Source organism: Thunnus thynnus, chromosome 11, assembly GCF_963924715.1.
Source record: "Thunnus thynnus chromosome 11, fThuThy2.1, whole genome shotgun sequence".
In the NCBI taxonomy this organism is placed as follows: Eukaryota; Metazoa; Chordata; class Actinopteri; order Scombriformes; family Scombridae; genus Thunnus; species Thunnus thynnus.
Window position 1 is genome coordinate 12931801 of NC_089527.1, and position 13127 is coordinate 12944927.

At 38.7% G+C, this 13127-nt stretch overlaps 1 protein-coding gene across 1 annotated transcript in view; it reads left to right on the forward strand.

Moving 5' to 3' along the window:
* Window positions 1-13127, forward strand: part of asic4a (acid-sensing (proton-gated) ion channel family member 4a) — a 98988-nt gene that overhangs the window by 44328 nt on the left and 41533 nt on the right. The gene's annotated exons all lie outside the window — the stretch shown is intronic.

Sequence of the window (13127 nt, forward strand, 5' to 3'; positions counted from 1 at the left end):
ATGCGGATTTGTTTTGTTGGTCTGTTTATTTCTTTTAGTATCATAGCTAAGGCTTGCCTATTTTCTGCATGAAAATACTATTTGAAAAGCATCAGTACCAATCCATTTTAATTAGGACCAAAAGTCCAAAACAGTAACTTACCCTCTTTGTAAGTCAAAAAATGATTTTCAAAATTAGATTGAGTTAGGAACTGCCCATCTAACAGCCTATCTCACCTCTACCAAGTCTCTTTAACATCGTAGCTGTGGCACAATGGCTGTAAATACAAAATCACTAAAACAAGCTGCGAGTTATGAAACTCCTGTTGCCTCTGGCAGATTTGTTATGTAAAGGTTTAAAAATTTCTTCTTTGTTCCACCTTAACTTGACATGAACTCAACCCTCTGTACTGTATGTAACCTGCCACAGAATATTTTAAGACCTCCATCACAAACTAAAATATATCATATCAGGTATGCTGTGACATTAGTCTTTTAATTGGGTAGAAATCAAAATGAATATGAAAAAGTCTCTTTTAACACAATAGAAATAAAACAAAAAGCAAATCCAAAAGAACATGCAAAGGAATTAATGTCATTAATTTATTTTATGGTCATATTGAGGAACTCTAGTCTGAATAAGCACCTCACTTTATGTAAACTTCATGACGCCAATCTTACAAGGTCGAACAACATCTCCATATCACTTATAACATGGTACAAGTCTGAACTGAATGCTGTCAGATTAACGTAAAGAACACAGCACCGCATGCAAAGAGAAAGAGAAATGCAAGTCTTGTTCTGCCTTCTAAGGTCACTGTAATAAATATATTATCTCAATCTTCGTTTCTTCTGTTCTTCTTGCTGTTGTTGGGGAGATTTTGCTCATATCAGATCAATCTATAAAAACGACTTTAGAGGTTAAAAAAAACATCTGTACAACCACAGTAATAATCTGACCAGCTCTCTCTCCCTGCAATATATTTCATTTTATGATTCATGCATCTTTATGATGATTTTTATATCAGAATCAGAATCAGAAACAGGTTTATTGCCAAGTAGGTGCCTTGGTGTTGTGGTGCATAGCAATCAAAAAATAAAAGGAAAGAGAGAATACAAATACTATAGAAGACAAGTGATATAAATAAAATAACATTTACAATCTAAAAATAAAATGTAGTAAACTTAGTAAAAATATATGCTAAGTGAAAAGAGCTGTTGAGTTTAAAAAGTATTTGACAAGATATTGACTGAGAATGTGCAAATGTTCACAGTATAAACAGTATAAACGGTATAAACGGTACATGTAATGTGCAAATGTAAAAATACAAATAATTGTGTTAATTTGACACATCATAAAGGATGTGATGGTTTCACAGATGTGCAGATGATGACACTTTTACGTTAATATAATGTGTAGTGTCTATGGGTTGGATCGAGTTCGTGTCAGTGGGGGTCTCGGACCTTGTTGATGAAGCTGGCTGCAGACAGGAAGAAACTGTTCTTGTGGCGTGAGGTTTTGGTCTTGATAGACCGCAGCCTCTTGCCACAGACAAGTGTTCCAAAAAGTTTATGTCCGGGGGTGAGAGGGGTCGGCTATAATATTTCCTGCTTGCCTCAGTGTCCTGGAGGGACGGCAGGTTGCAAGTATTACTGGGGGCTGAGTTATCCATTAGCAGTTTCTGTGTGCAATGTACCCATGAATGTGCAGACAACTACCACTGGATTACTTTGATACTTAAGAAAACTTAAAAATGTGATGATTCTCAGGCAAGTTCTGACATGTCAAGTTCTTTTTATTCTCTGATTTCTAAGCAGATTTACGAACGTTTGTTTGGCGATGAATATTCGGGATAGTGAAATCCAATGGAAGTATAATCACACTGAATGATATCAATGTGTTTTGTGTCTCTATTAAAATTTGTCTGACTTATGACTCCAAGAGTGAGTACTATTTTTGACTCAAATTCACCTCAGACAGTATCACACTTTTGGCTTTTTCCCTATACTGTTAAAATCCCATCTGGAATGATGAGTTAAATTACCAAGGAACACATTGAATATTTCATTCCCCACCTCCTCCTTGTGATGTAAATCCTGTCCGAATGGGGCTTCAGAGTGTAATTCAACTTTTTCAGTTGTCATGGATGCCGTTGTTACATGGAGCCCTCTAGAAAAGCTTGTTATATACAAGGCTGAAACCTAAATGGTGTTGGTAAGGTCAAGTGGAACCCATCATCAAAACACTTTGAAATCTGTATTCTTTTTCATTCTTCCTCAATGCTGTTCAGTTGTAACTGTTGAGTTGAACATGCTGCAGGCCTAGAGTACCGACCGGCCTTGTGTCCTCAACTAATCAGAGCCATGAGCTAAATTTCAGTGAGATGTGTCTTGTATATGAATATCCATATTTCAGTTTTTCCAAGTAGGCATGCTAGCTAAAATTTATGCCCATGTGGGATTTTTCTTGTTTCTTTGCTGCCTGAGGGTAGTTGACAGCTGTTCGGTTTGCCAACACTCTTGTCAGATAGCAGGCCAATGAGTTCCAGCGTTCTTTTCTGGTCTCCTCATCGCAGTTTCACCAAAACATGGAAATGGAGGTTGTCAGCGCTCAGTCCCATAGGATGTTGAACAGAATCAGTGGCATCTGACTCTCTGTGGTTGTCACAAAGCTGCACGACAGGGTATGTGGGAGACTTGGGGAAAGGCGGGGTATGTGCCTGGGGTAGCATTGGCACTTAATGTAGCTGCAGCTAGCTTGTCTTCCCTCTCCCCCTTCGCGCCCCAGCCAACCCTCCCCCCACCACCCAGTGCTGAGTGATGTCAGACAGTCAGGGATGCTGGATGCTGAAGGAGAGCGCAACGGCAGCAGGCAGCAGAGATAAGGCCCCCCCATACCTCCACAGATTAAACAGCAGGATTAACCTCTCTACTCCACCACTGCCACCACGATGTCTTTCACCCCCTTATCTACCCCCACCTCCCCCTTTTCTCCTCCAACATTTGCCACCATACATTTGTACAGTTGTCATGATGTGGGAAATTGCTTTTTAACCCTATGTGGCTTTGCTCTGTCATTGGCAGCTGAAACATAAGAAAATGGAACAGGCCCTGCCAAGAAAAAAACAGGACTGTTTTTCCCTAAAATGGTCTTTGGTCTACTCCCAAGTCAGACTTGAAACAGCATGTCTGCAGAAATACGGAGAAAAGGAATCCCTGCTGAATATGTCACAGATTACAGCAATTTTGGTCATTTTTGTGAGATTTTCTACTCTTTTTCATTGCACTTCTGCCAGATTTAATAACTTAAAGATTCAGTTGCAACATTTGAGTTATTCATGTTCAAAGGAAGGAGCCAGAAGCACCAATAAATAGTCCAAGAGATAATGTCCTCAGCTGTGCCACCCTGAAGCCACACTACGGAAATGATTTGCAGATATTTATTTATTTCATGCTCCAGTGTTCGGGGCTCAAACCATGCTTACAACAATACATGTCCAGTTCTCAGGTTTCATGGTTATTGGATGGCAATCAAATATATACACGTTTAACGAGTCCACTAAAATTGAATGGTATATATTTACATAATTTATGTGATCCAATGTTGCCTCATTCAGAATCTGTTCAGAAGTCAGAGCATTTCATCTTCACCCAAGGCTTATGCAGTAATTAATTTAGAAACTACATTTGAAACGCCACAGTTTTGTTATTCTTACAGCATATTTATTTTTATACTTCTTACAAGTTTTTTTTTTTTTAACAACACCATGTTTTCAGTTTTTCTCAGGGTAGCCTCTGGGAGCAGGATTGTTTATTTTGCAGCCCCTTTATTTATCATTATTTATCAGATAGCCATATGCATGAACACTGTCCAATAATAGTGACTATTCACCAAAGATTTCATGTTAATATTCTGTCTTTGCACATACAGGCTTTTGTTGTCAGGTAACAACTATAATCATTCATATCAAATGTGTAATTCTGGCCATCAGAGGTCAGGCTAAGATGGAGGAAACGTAGATCCCCAGCTCTCCAAACCAGGCAATTAGCATAGCATCCCTGTGTGTTAGGAACCTGCGATAAGAGGGCTAGTGACCAAGTGAGCTATGACATTTCATTGATCCAGAAAATTGCTGCAGAGCCAGCCTTGAAATTAGTTTAAATTGCTGAATCAAAAAATGTTATCCTGGATTCTGGCAAGGCCAGCGTAAACCTTATGCCTCTAATCCCCAGACTGATGTGAAAAGTTGTCAGGGATCGTGTCGCCCACCACCACGATTGATGGGGGAATTTGGATTCCCTGTGACAGAGAGAGACACATGCAAGCAACTGGGATTTGACTTGGATGGCACTTATGGCTACTGGGGTCGTGACTTGTTTTCAAATCTGCAGGCTTTGGGAATTTCAAGTGTGATCTACCACTGGCTTTGTGCTTTCCAATTCAATTACACGCCAACTTTTTACTGTGTGACAATGTCGGATCTCAAGCTGTCTTAGATGTGAGTTGAGTCATAAATCTAAGCTTTGACTCAGGGTTCAAGGATTGGGGGAATAATTTACCATCAGTCAGGTGCCTTCTTTTATCCTCTTTGGAAACTCTCAAAATAGCAACAAACAGCAGTGTTGGAGTTGGAGATTGATGGGAGGAAGGAGCAGGCAGGAATATGTCCACTCTAAACTACCCTAATGTGGAATACGTTCTGCTAAGAGGATGACTGAAGCAAACACAGGAGTAGATTTAAGTCAAATATATTCTGTTATAAGTATAATCATTAGTCTGTCTAAAAGCAGTGCTTGACCAAGAATAGTAGCAGTAGTGTTTGCCATGTAGATCACATTTTTGCAATTAGAACAAGAAAATGAACTCTGATTGCTCACAATGACGCAAATAGTAGTGTGTCAAATTCAGAGGGAAGTTGTAATTTGAACTTTAGGAGCTCACCCACACAGTGGTTGTCACATTATACTGTTCTCACAGTAATTAAATAGGCAATAGACACTGCCTTCTAAACCTATTTTAGCTCACTGATTGGCTGCAGCATGCCACTACCCAGGTGTACCAAGATTGGTCAGTAATGAACGGCTGAAACATGATTTTATCAGCAGTGCACAGCAGTCTGACACTGTCGGAGCTGCAGATGTCGTTTCAACCAGTTCTGAGAGTGAATAGTGGGTCTGTATGGTTGAAATACAACCCCAACCACCCTCCACCTGCTACCGCTACACCCCACTCATCACTTTCTGTGGCACAAATGAAATGTTGTGGATCCAGTTTCACATTCAAAGGTTTTCTTCTATCTTCACTACTGAGTTTTGAAAATGTCAACAACCAAAGAAAACAGGAAGAATTTTTTTTCTGACAGTTTGATGGGGCAATCTTTGCACATCCCCTGTCTTTATTGGTTTGTTTATCACGTCCCACAGTGTCTGCAAATTTAGAACTGGTCTACTGTATATTCAGTTTCTCTTTTTGCCTCATGTGGAAAAAAGTTAAACTCTAAGTGGGTGAAGCTTTAAGTATCATACATAATCCCTTGCTTCTGACAGGAATAAGAAACTTGCCCTAAAGACCACTCAACGGATTTTTAAGTTAGTGTGTGAAAATCCAGCAGGATAAGAGAATGCCCCACTGGATACACCCGGATTAGTATATCTATTGATTTGTGTCATCTTGAGGAACACGCAGTATATTACAAGCACATTAGAAGACAGTATCTCTCCACATTAAAATGTGAAGCAAAGAGAATGAGCAAGGGTACTTCAAACAGCTGCTTAGCCTCCTTACTGATTTGCTGAGTGTGTTTCTTCAGGTATGTAGTCATATGTTCTCATTAAAGCTCAAAGATAAAAGACACAAACAAAAAAAACTCCTTATCCATTTGCTAGGGCTGAAGACTTCACTTCACTATGTTCAAGGAGAAACTTTATAAAGCTCAACATCACACTATTTGATGTAGATTCAAGAACAGCATGTGGGGTTAAGGATCCAGCATTGCAGTGACCGATGCTCCCTTGTACTTTGTGCTTCTCTTACTTAAAGTCAGTATGTTGACTCTGCAATGTGTTCACACTGTCCTGCATGTCACACCAGTGCAGATACTGAACTGGAGGAAAAGTAGCCAATCATCTACTACAGTATCCTCTCACAAAAACATGCAGAAAAGAGCATTAGCAGCCGTACAAATTATGACTGTAGTCCACCGGGAGCAAAGGATTAAGTAGTGTAACATTCCTATAGAGCAAAAAGTCCACAGAAGGAGGTTGACGGACGGATCGGTCAACAAAACATTGGACTTTAACGTGTCATTTCCTACTGACAATCTTCTTTAACCGTGACAAACAGCCGTGGTCACGGTAAATATTGATCAATGTAAAATGTAAGAAATGGAGGAGAAATAAAAAAAAAAGTCTGAGCACCAATTTTTCTGCTTTACAAAAAAGTAATAAGCAAGGACATATCTAAAAAGAAGATCAGTTTTTCAAAGGCAACAGTCCTTGGATTGGAAGTCATGCAGCTTTATAACTATCAATTGAGCAGCAGTGATGGTGGAATGAGTGCACGGCCATCTGGGGTAAGATGAAGAATGGATCCGCTGTATCATTCACCTCCATCATTTCTGTTTTGAACAATGCAGTGAAATGCAGCTTGTTCAGGCTTGTGAATCACAGACTGATTCAAAGTCTTTGTCGAAACAGTGAATCCCCCCCTGCTGCTTCATCATGTGGTTCCCTCTTGGCAAAAGAGCTGAAAGACTCTTTTAACCTCGCACCGAGGTATGTGCTTGTCTAAATAAGCACCTGAACCATCTCGCTACAGTAATGAAGAACCCAAAGTATGTTATTCAGTTTGGTATGTTATAACCAAACTTAACAAACTGAAGGTATTACTACAAGGTAAAGAAGTGTATATTCTACAAGGTTAATAGTTTCATAAGAAAGGTCAACGTGAGGGAAAAGAGATGTGAGGATGGAAATGAGCTGTTTCCTATTGCCTGATGCCCGCCAACTCAGGCAGAGCTCCTGTGGTGGGAATGGTGAAAACGTGTGTCTCTGGGCTCTCAACAGTGAGTTGGACTTATATTTGAGTGATCCTGGCAGGGCATCTGTTAAACTGAATTGGGTGAGGAACATTTTCAGTAGGACTGAGAGAAGCAGCAGGCTCCCTACCAGACTGCAGAAACAGCTGATGGATGTCTGTGGGTTTAAGATGGACCATACAGACAAGACACTGTCATAGTGTCCAGACTTGTTGAAATATGTCCATAATGAACCCTTATCCTTTGAAACTATGTTCTTGTGTGAAGTGATTTTCTCAGCTTTGACCCAAATCAAAACCTGGCAGAGGAACAGACTCTGCCTGATTACAGCTGTGGCCACACGGCTGTCAAAGTTTTTGAAAGACAAACTATCTCGGGTGTCTCAATAAAGGGAGAGGAAGCTGTTGGGGGGGGGGGGGATCTAATTTTCTTTATTAATAATGTTCAGTTCAATAGAAATTGATATCAGTTCAGAGTAACATACTATACTTTTGCGTTGGTGTTGGTGAAGAGATACTTGAGCTTTACTGATTGGACTATAAGGATTCATGAAATGGTTGGTAATCCTTGCCTGAGACACCTGAGCCACCAGGAATCCCAAAATAACTATGCTGCTGTTGGAAATGACATCTGCATGACAACCAAACTGACTGGAAAGTACTGATCTGACTAACCTTGAGTCTCCTTGGGCTACTACTTTATCTAGCTTTAATAGATTTTGCCTTCTATTCACCAGGATATAAAATTTAGCAATTCTCTGCTTCTGTTTGTGGTTTGAAGGTCTAAGGAAAACAATGATCTAGAGGACAAGGTAGCCAGGGTTGTGTTAGAGCTCATGTCTGCAAATAGCAATTCCTTTACCCTTGAAGGATTGAGCCATACAGCTACCGTTCAGAGCAGTTCTTAATATTTTTCTTAATAAACAACAGTGACCCTGAGTATCCAAAAGACACATTTGTACAGTTGGGGGAACTCGCGTCCATCGGACTGGAGCTAGTAGTAACGTCTACCAGAAATTATGTGTACATACTTCAACTTTGTTTTTCCTTATATGCTTGAAAGGATATGTAACTGCTGCCTGCAAACATGTTCATTGGCAACTGTTTTTTTTTCAGTCAAGAAAGCGGTGCATTGTTCTACCATACTGGAGTCATAGGGAGGTGGTGAGGGTGGATGGTGGCTGTTGAATCCTGCATGTATTTAACCGAGACCATCATCTTTCCCTAACCTTCCCTAAAATAACCATAAAAAACATAAATCATGCTGTTGTTGCTGTTCAGTTGTGCTTACTGCACAAGAGCAGATATTGACATTTTCACTGAATTCTTTGCAGATATATGCATTAAAACATTGACAGATTATATTGATACAAAACATAATTATGTCCACATTACATTTCTTTTAAGGCATATTTGCTGTTAGTAGTACATACATTTGTGGTGCCAGGACCTGGAATAAGTTACTGGCAGGAAACTTGGAAGAGTGTAAGCTAACCTTCATAATTAAAATTTGTATACTTTTTGACTTGGAGTGATTTTATTGATAATGATATTGATATTTATGGTGTGTTTGTTGGTTGCATAGTCACCTGGAATTCTGAATCTTTGCTATATTTACGTCAAAGACTACAATGGGAATAAGTCGTGGACTTTAGTAAGTCATTTTTGACATCTTTGTGTGCTAAATGTCCTCTTGAAGTAAATAAATACCCTCTGTATCCTGTATTGTCTAAATATCTTGTGATGCCAGCTGTGTTTTAAATTAGAAAAACTAACATAGGGCATTCGATTAAGGAAAGAAAATAAGAATTAGTTATTAGAGTGGATCATTTCAAAGATAAAAACATTTTTTTTTTAATGTGATATCCATTTGGTTGAAGTTTAGGTATTGTAGTTTTCTCCAACAGCACCATAGTTCATGTCCCAGTTGAAGGCAAATAACAGTAAGTAGTACATAGCAAGAGAGGACCATGCAGATAGGCTGAATATGGCAGGTTAAGGCCAGTCATAATGACAAAAGAAAAGAAAGTATAACGTTTAGTTTCATTCTGCAAAGCTGCTCCATCGTTAAATAGTTGCTGTGCAAGGACCTCCTGGGAAATTAAAAACATATTGTGCCACAATTTCCCTTTGACTCAGAGCGTCCCTGGGGAGAGTACTTTTAAAATTTCTAATAAAGGAGACTTCAAATTACAGAGAGGGGACTTGGCATTAATTAAACCGGGGATTTCAGTAGGGTCAACTCCTCATATTTATCTGTTTATACCCATGGTATGGTCCTCTGTAAAGACTGGTGTATTGAGGTCACAGCTCATGGGTAAAACAAATGTGTGTATGTTCTCAAGTATGATACAGAGATGATTTATGTGTTACAATAAACAAAATCATAAGGTGATAAAAATATGTTGCAGTGCAGAGGGGTCGGAAAGATTTGAGTTCTTTGAAATTTCATCACGGGAGCTTTTACTGTGGAAAATGTGCTGTTTGCTCCTTAATTATCAAATTATAATGTCATCACCTCATTTGTCAGATTAACCTTTTAAGAGGGTTTGCGGCACAAAATGATTTGCACCAGTATGACTCTGCCATTATTTCTGCCTTACCAATCCACAAATGATCACTCTCCAACTACCTGCAGCTTCACTGTTTAAAAGCATCAGTAATTTACTGTTCTACCTCCGCACACTGCTGTGACTCTATTTTGTTCCAGGATACTAAACCTGCTGCTTATGTTGTCTGCAGCCTCGACTTGGTCTAAATTGCACAGTTGTTGGTAGGCAATACACAAAGAATATACATGTAGGATGTTGTTTTTTTCCTTGGTGTGTATCTGAAGCAGCACTGTGGTGGAATATTAGTAATATCATACTTACTTTTTCTAGTACTCAAGGAACACGACTGCATGCTGTAGTTTTAGGTTTTCATGGCGACGTTAGTCACTTTTATTTATATAGTGCCAAATCACAACAGAACTTATCTCAGGGCACTTTCCACAGAGAGCAGGTCTAGATCGTAGTCTTTAATTTAGAGAAACCCAACATTCCCCCATGAGCAGCATTGGTGACAGCAGCAAAGAAAAACTCACTTTAACGGAAAGAAACCTCAAGCAGAACCAGGCTCTAGGCGATCTGCCTTTACCAGTTGGGTTGAAAGAGAAAGAGGGAGGGAGAGACACAGAGAAGCACAGCAACAGCAATAATAACCATAACAACAACAACAATAACAGAAATATGACTAATAATAATAATAGCAGGCAAGGTCGTCAAGCAGGATCACAGCAACAGATTGGTAAAGTTTGAAGAGATAAAGTGAAGTTGAGTTGATGATGAAGGTTGGTGGGAAAATTAAGGGTCCCAGAAGTGATTTCAAACGATTTTGTTGATCCACTTTCCTGCATCTTCATCATCAGGTCAAAATTCCCCTTGGACAATTAAAAAAAAAAAAAAGCAGAGATTGTTTTGTTTTTTTGTGAAAAATTATGGCCTTCAGAGGTTAAATCATAATGCTTGTGGTGTTTCTCTGACCTTCCCTACAGAACCACCATCAGGCCCAAAATTTCCAGATAAACGTAAAATATCTTAACAATAGAAACATCTAACAGATTACCATGAAATCTCTGTGCTCATGTTGGTTTTTTGACCTTCTCCTTTTAAACCCATTAGTGAAAAAATAAAACAGTAAAATTATCAATAAGTTATTCATTCCAAATAAATTTTTTATATTGTGGCGTGTAATGAACATCACAGCCTCTACAACATGCTAGGCGGCTTTAGGCTCAAAGGTCCCGACACAGCTAGAGTCATCTTTTATTACAGGTAAAGCTTAAAAGCTGCATGTGAGTACACTGTAAAGTCTCAACGCTCACATACAGCACCACTCAAAAGTATGGACACATCTTCCCATTCCTTTGAATGAGAAAGTGTATCCAAACTTCTAACTGGTACCGTACATCTTTACCTAGCTTACCATTTTCATGCCTCTTTGAATCTGTTTAAATGTTCACACTCAACCTTAGTGCCAGACAGAGTTCATATTGGACGTTGTGCAAAACCCCAGATCACGCTCAATCAATATCTTTACATTACAATGGAACAAATGACTACATGTAATGTGAAAGGTGTACCCTGTAATGACCAACCCACAGAGTATTATTACCTGACTCTGTTGCTCTCCTCAGAGTGTTTTAGCATCTTTCAGCTCGCTGTTTTGGTTTTTCAGTCTCACCGCTCTCATCAACCTTGTTTCCAGACAGATGAAAGCTTTCCACCTTTTGCTGACAGTCCATATGCAACACATGGATTTTATTTATTTTATTTTATTTAACAACACCAATTATTATTTAATAATCTAGAAATCCCAATCTGTAATTTCCTGTGCTCTCATGTTACCTAATGGTCAGTGCCTGAATTGGACCAAGAAAGGTGCCAGTGCATGACATTAGTCTTGCATGTGTCTTGGATATATTTATATTTATACATATATCTTTGTAATATGTCCCACTTAAAATGTATTTTTGTATGCATTTCATTACATACATTATATATGACATACATTCCCACAGTTTGCAAATAAATGTATATTTGGTTAATAAAAACTTTTTATGAAGCTATTGATACAAATCAAATTGTACACAAATATAATATTGCATATATGCTTTAATAAAACCAACTAAAAATATGATATCTGTAGGCCTACAGATTAAATTGGATAATGAGAAGGAATACCAAAGTCCATAATGTGTCGGCAAGACTGCAATTATTTATCTCCAATGATGCTGCCACTGGCAATAATGGTATATACATAGCATGACAGAACAAAGAGGGAGAAAAGAGAAAGCATGAGAATAGTTTTTAAATTATTTACATTGCTGCATTTGCTCAGGCCTGAAAACATGCTTCAGTGCTTTGTTGTCATAATTGTTTTGACATTCAAAATTGGATAAAAGCAGATGAATGCCATATAGGACCTTTAGTTAAAGGATATGCTCTCAGCAGTGAACACTGTAGTGAGGTCTGTAAATTGTAGGTGAGCGACTTTCTTCACATCTTCCCTTTTTTGGAAGATGAGAACTGGAAAGTTCTTTTTGAATTTGCAAACATTAATTTTACATTCCACCATAAACAAATGTCCATACTTTCCCATCACAGTCCTGAAATAAAATGAAAGTACATCTGATGCCTCAGTCTCCAGTAATAACATTGAAATCAATAGTCATGTCCTCAAGATCTGGATCAGCATACCATATCTGCAAATTAGACAGAAATACACTCATATTAATACTATGATGGTCAAGATGGATCAACAAGTAAGTAATTAGAGTTCGTACTGTGATTATGAGATATTTTATCTTTTTACATCCAACTTATATTGTTAAACAATGCATTAGCCAGTACAGATGTATCCTTGAAAACATTTTTTCACAATTCTGTGTGCTTTTTAATGTAGCCTAATTTATTATATTATTATTTTATAACTTTCTTACACTCATACTCTTAAAAAAAGTTACAGAAGGTCTTGGGAACAGCAGTGTCATAAGCTGGACCTCAACAGGCCCTTTATCCAGCACTTTTTCTCTTTAACAGCCACGACCTTATGTATGCATTTGGATTGAAATGTCCCAGCGGTGGTCCATTGCATTTCAAAAAAAAAAAATCCAGACTGTAGAGTCGGCTCACAGAAAGTGCATTCCTTTTTGCAGTAAGGATGTCATTCATAGTGCTGAATGCCCTCTCGCACTCACCAGTGGATACAGCAATAGTCCTGACAGCTTTTAGTAGAGGCTCTAACGCAGCAGGTGTATAAGGATGCCTCGATATCCTTGTATTCATGAAACTCACAGAACTGAACACTCACCTCAGCATACTGTATATATAACTCCTCTTTAGGCCAACTTCCAGGATCTTGGACTCTCATGTCATGCATTATCTTTTTGTAATGGTCATGTGATGCATTTTCTCTGATGCTGACATGGGAAGAGGTTGTGCAAGTCATCCGGTATCTCATGTTGTCTGCCAGACTGCAAAAGAACTGACCTGCATATATCTGTCCAAGTCTGCTGTTGACACGCAGGATAACACCCATGAAAGTATTTTCTTCCACAGCTGCACGAGCT